Source organism: Coturnix japonica, chromosome 2 (assembly GCF_054131305.1).
Source record: "Coturnix japonica strain WE chromosome 2, WE-NBRP24, whole genome shotgun sequence".
NCBI lineage: Eukaryota > Metazoa > Chordata > Aves > Galliformes > Phasianidae > Coturnix > Coturnix japonica.
In genome coordinates, this window is record NC_140664.1 from 52411821 (window position 1) to 52418241 (window position 6421).

Sequence of the window (6421 nt, forward strand, 5' to 3'; positions counted from 1 at the left end):
CTGTGGCAGGGAGTTGGAAACAGATGTTCTTAAAGGTTCCTTCCAACCCAAACCATTCAGTGATTTTATGAGATTTTCTAGAGTCTAGTAAAGAAACATGGTCAGACTTCTGAATTGAATACTTGACTGCAACTCTACATGTTCCATTCAAAAATTTCCAGGTAATATATCAACTGAAAATGGTGTTTTAAACATAAATTAATGATTTATTTATTTATTTATTTATTTATTTTCCAATCTTGAATCCTATTTTCAAAATCCTTCATCAAAAGTGAAAATACAGCTGTATATTCCTTGCTGTTCAGGGCACTGTGTTTAGCCATCACTTGAGCTGGTGCTGCACAGAACTACCCTCTCCATGCCCTGATTTCAGTCAACACAGCATTAATAGCACGCTGATAGTTTGGCTGTTGCTGAGCAACAGGTGCATGCCCAGAGCCACTCCTTAGGGAATAGCATTGGTTAGAGGGCAGGCCACAGGTTGGACATACTTGACTGGATGCCTAATATTACTGGGGATGTCCTGAGAGTTGCCCAAAGGATGGCAGACGCAAGCAAAACTCTGTGTGAACATGGCTAAGGGAGTGGCACCCTGCAGCATCTCTGGAAACACCAGGTGCTTACATGGATGGTCAAGGTCTGCTTGTGTCCCTGGTGTGTTGTGCCAAGACTTTCCTCCTACAGATTGTGCAGGTAAGATGAGTTTGAGGGGATCATGTCAAGAGTGTGACTCTGTTTCCCTACTGCTTATTACTTTAAAAAAGAAATTGGACCATGTAAATGTTCATTTTAAATTAGTGGGTTTAATTTCAAGCTAGGTGTGAAAGATTGTTTTTTTCTTTCTATTTTGTTTTTCTTTAGATATTAGGCAAGCAGAGTTTGTCTCAAAAGGCAAGAGTAAAAAATGACACAGTCATCTAAAATCACAGAGAATGAGTGAAATAATAGGCTGCTGATGACAGGAGCTGAAGGCACAGGGAGATAAGCAGACTCCTGAGATGCAGAACTAATCAGGTCACCATCTGCTCTGACACTGGAAGATTAAGGTGGCTCATGTTGCTGTGTTTACTTTTTTCAGCAACTATTCTCCCAAGAAGCTTAACTTTGACTCCCACCAGTCATTCCACTCAGAACAGGGCATTTAGCTTGTTTGGAAAATGTTACAGAATGCCTTGCTGGTTAAGGGTGGCCATAGTCCACGTTTGAGCAGAGAAGGTTGTGCAGCTATCCCCGTACTGGTGACACAGGAGCCCATGCCAAAGCAGCCAGTGTTAGCAAGGAGCCAGAGTCCCCTGGTTCCTGCTGTAAGCTTCCACCTGCAAGCAAAATACTGAGTCATGAGCACAACATTCTCATTGTGGTCTCCTCGTCTCATCTTCACTTTGCTCACTGCTACAGTGTCTACATGGGCAAAGCTTGCACATGTGTCTCGCTCCAATTTAGGAGTGAGGCAAAGGTTCTTTTGATAATGTTATGCCTGGCGTGAGATTAAGAAGAAGAACATTCAAATGTTGATCCGACCAGTTTATTGGAAATAATAGACAATTGAGGGGATGGGGAAGGGAGAGTGACGAATGCCAAAATTAGGGTGATGGGGAAGGGAAAGTAGGCGATAGAAAAAGGTAGAAAAGAGCAAGAATTACGTTAAAGCGGGGAATAGTCACCTCCTGAATGCAGCAGCGTCCCGTAGCACGTTGTTAACGTTGGTCCGGGGCAAAATAAGCGTAGGGGAGAGCAGCAGCGGAGTAGCAGGCCACAGATCGATGAAACGCAGAGAAGATGGTCAGAGTAGCGAGGTCTCAGGAAGTGGAGTCTCGGGCAGCGAGGTCCCACGGAGCAGAGTCTCGAGCAGCAATCCCAGAAGAGATAGTAGGCAGCAGTAGGACAACGGTGGAGGGATCTGAGGTCAGATACCTAGATGCCCACAAAGGTTCTTCAGCATGCAGGCATCTTCTTCAGCATGCAGGCGCTCGCGTAGAGAGGCATCTGATGACAGAAAACCTCCTTGTTTCCGTAGTGAGGCATCAGGTGTCAGAAAACCTCAAAATTCGGGGTTTGTCCGTGCCCTTTTTATCCTTCTTTCCAGCCTTCGAGACATTTCCGGACGGCTCGGGTCAGAGTCCTGTGATTTCCTCAGAGATGTCAATCTTCCTTGAGATGAGCCAACACGAGAGAAAGACCACTTAAGGGCCATCAGTCCTCAGAGATGGCCGTCTTCCTTGAGATAGGCCTACACAAAAGACCACTTAAGGGCCATCAGTCCTCAGAGATGGCCGTCTTCCTTGAGATAGGCCTACACAAAAGACCACTTAAGGGCCATTGATCAGTATCTTATCTCCCTTTCGTAGCTCCCGGACTTGTCCATCTCCTAAACAAAGGGATTTCTCGAACCTTGGTTCCTGTGTGTCTCAGACAAAGGCAGTCCTGGAACCTTGGCCAGGACTTGCCTGAACTTGTTCATTTCAACAAACTTTGAGACAGTAATGTAAAAAGCATGGCCTCTTACAACATGGAACTTAGGCAATTAGAATCTGTTTGGCAAATGCTTTGTGATGGGTGATTCGGTGCTTCCTAGAAACTTCATCTACCCTTGCTCACTTTTAAAACATGCAAATACTTTCTGAAAACACGCTTGCATTTTATAACCTAATTCCTCCAAGGTTCTCTGTGAGGAACTTGTCATTTTCGATTCCTCCTCAAGGCAGGAGCAGCGATTGTACTTTGTGGACCTAAGCAGATGTGTAAAAGTGTTTGCAAAAATGTAACTAGGCCTTGAATTTGGATTTTGTTTGCTACAAAACATTACCCTCGGGAGAAGGAAAGAACAACAAAACTTTGCTCAGGTTTCAAAGTACACACTGCACAAAGGTGCATCTTTGTCAGCAGCAAAAAATGGCCACATTCCTTAACAGATAAACAGCTGGGAGCTTTGTAGTGTCTATACAAAGCATTTTGTCCACGCTTATACAGAATTGTTTCATATGACCATTTATTTGCATTTATTTTTCTGTGTCATATTTATGGTTTTTTCCATTTCTTCAGGAGCTGAATAGGAAGCATGTGATGTTCCTTGCAGCACGAGGCCCTGATGGTGCTATTCATGGGCCACGAGAAAGGATTTGTAGGTACAGTTACTCTCTTTCATTAGAATTTGTGACCCTAAGTGTTTGCTTTAAGATGGTGAGGGGAGGACAACACTTGCAGCATTATTCACTTGGGATTTTTTCTTTACAATTTCCACTAACTGCAACATGAAAACTTGACAAGCTGCCATAGACAGGATTTTTCATTGAAAAAGCAGTCTTGAAGCAATTTTCTTTGTGCTATATATGAAATTAAAGGAAATTCAGATAGGCAACTTCTGATCATTAATTAAAGCCTGTGTACATGCTGTCTTGCTTTTCCCTGTGCTCATCTATATTGCAGTTCTAGTAACTGCAACCAAGGAAAAGGTGGAGAAAAAAGATAGTTTGTATTACATTTTGTTTACATCAGGTTCTCTATGTTAAAACAAAGAAACCTGACTGAGAGTACAAAGCAGCAGGTGAGCATTTTGTTGATGTGAAAATGAGTAACTATAGGTACTTGAAATGAGTTAACTGGCACATTTGAAGCTAAAACCTACAGGTTAGTGATGTGGATAAGAAGGCACAGCCAATAATGAAAGCATGGGTCCAATAGGCAGCATGACCTGGCTGGCATGCCACAGCAAAGCGCAGCTTGGTTTCATGTGCATCTAGTGCTGGTGTGGCTGTGATGTGGTGGCTGGTGCATCTCAACACCAGGCTGAGCACAGGGCTGCAAGCTTAGGCCCCTTCCCACGGGTGGCAGCAAAAAATGGAACTGCAAGGCTGGTTCAGCCCGAGGTCTGCAGGGGCAGCCCCACAGCAGTTCTTTTAGTCTTGCTTTGCAAATAAGAGAAAAGCCACCACTTGATAAGACTTCTCAAGGGTTGTTTTTTCTTGTGGGAAAAGCATTATGGATTAGAAAAAGGAGAAGGTATATGTGTGTGTGTATGTATGTATAAATACATACATAAGTGACAAAAATTCTTGTTATTTACATTGTAATTATTCTGTTTGATTTTTTTCTTATGACTGTGATTGCACAGACAGAATAAAACCATATGCAGATTTTCTTCAAAAACTTGCCACTCTGGGAAACAATACTGATGGTTGTCAACCCCTTACGGTCACTGCTGCAGACTATTTGGCCATTCAGCACTCTTAGGAGGGCCTGTCCAAGATGTTACTCACATAGCTATGGTCAAATTTCATAGTCACAGGTGTTTCCTTAAATGGGTGTGATATGCAAGAGAATCCATAACTTAAACTTGTTAATTATGATCATTGTGACTGCATTTCTCAAATTAGATGAAGGTTTGTGTTTCTAGTACACGAATGAGCACAGAGAATGATAATCCTGTCTACCTTTCCTACTTATGTTACACAGCCAGGTAAACTTTAGTACTGCTCTAAATAAGCAGCACTTCTAGTGAAATCACTACTTTGATATAGCAATATAGGAATATAGGAATACAGCAACTGTAGAATCATTCCTAATGTCACTTTTACTTAGAAATTAAATACATCCTATGCTCACATTTCATTTTAAAATGAATACTAACTACTTAACCATTGGCATATTTATTTAGTTTGTATTTTTATGTATTTTAACCCGTATAAATATTTCATTATAAAGAACAGGCATTTTCATTTGCAGCATGAATTTAATCATGTATGTATCTAAATCAGAGTGTTAAATGTAGACATGACTGTAAACATTTAATAGAAACTAAAATTAATTTATTATTATTTTGGTACAGATTTAGTTTTCCTTTAATGAGTAGCTGTTCTGCCCTTATTGCTGCTTTTACAATACTAATGGCTCCCTCTTCAGGTTATATCTGATACTGTCCTTGATCCTACATTTAAGTACAGATGTTACTTGAGACCCAGATCTTCAGAAATTTCTAGAAATATAAAAGGAACTTGTAAAATGCAGAGAAACAAAACTTGGGGAACATAGAAATGATGCCTTTCTATTTTCCGTTCTTAAAAAAACAGGAACAATTATACTGTTATCAGTTATAATGTTCTTAATTAGATGATTTTTAAAGCACCGGTGATTTCCTATAGTCTCTCATTATGTTAAGAGCCTACAAAAGTGCCTTAATGTTGTTGTAAAGGTATATATACATCTATATCCTAATATATGTGAACTACAACTCAGGGAGTTTTCCTCTCTTTAGATTTGATATATCCAGGTGTCTAATTTTCCCAGATGTGGGAAATTTCACTGCATAAAACCTGTGGTAGTGGGAGATCAAGTTTACATTCTCTTCTTTTGAGGGTTGTGAAGATGCTTGGGGGGCTTGAGCACCTCTCCTGTGAAGAGAAGCTGAAGGAGCTGGGCTTGTTTGGCTTGAAGAAGTGAAGGTTCTGGGGAGACCTCACTGTGGCCCTATAACACTTTGTAAACAGGAATTTGTAAACAGGAGGGAGTTTGTTTTTTACACAGTCTCCCGCTCTTCCTGCCTCAGCAGAATGCAGCCAACTCCCTGCACATGGTAACAGCTCGGCAGAGAAGCACCTGGGGGTCCTGATGGATGAAAGACTCAACAAGAGCCAGCAGTGCGCTCTGGCAGCCCGGAAAGCAAATGGGATCCTGGGCTCCATCAGGAGAGGGGTGGTCAGCAGGGATAGGGAGGTGATTGTCCCTCTCTACTCTGCTCTTGTGAGGCCCCATCTGGAGTACTGTGTCCAGGTGTGGAGCCCTCAGTACAAAAAAGACATGGAGATTTTGGAAAGGGTCCAGAGGAGGGCCACGAAGATGATCAGGGGGCTGGAGCACCTCCCCTATGAGGACAGGCTGAGGGAGTTGGGTTTGTTCAGCCTGGAGAAGAGAAGGTTGTGGGGTGACCTCATTGCAGCCTTTCAATACCCGAAGGGAACCTACACCCAGGAGGGGAGTAAACTCTTCGAAAGGGCTGATAATAGCAGGACACGGGGAAATGGTTTTAAGTTAAAAGAGGGAAGATTTAGGTTGGATATTAGGGGGAAGTTCTTCACTAGGAGAGTGGTTAGGCCCTGGAACAGGCTGCCCAGGGAGGTTGTGGATGCCCCGTCCTTGGAGGTGTTCAAGACCAGGTTGGACGGGGCCCTGGGCAACCTGATCTAGTAAAGGTGTATGTTTGGTGGCCCTGCCAGGCAGGGGGGTTGGAACTACATGATCCTTGAGGTCCCTTCCAACCCGGCTCATCCTGTGACTCAGTAACACTACGGCGGTACAGCCGCCACACGACACTAGTGCTGCACACGACACTACTCCTCCACACGACCCCCGTCCACCTCTCGCGTTCCCGCCCGGTGCCGCGTCACGTGATCAGGGCTTCGCCCGCCCCCCCCCACCCGTGCGTCGT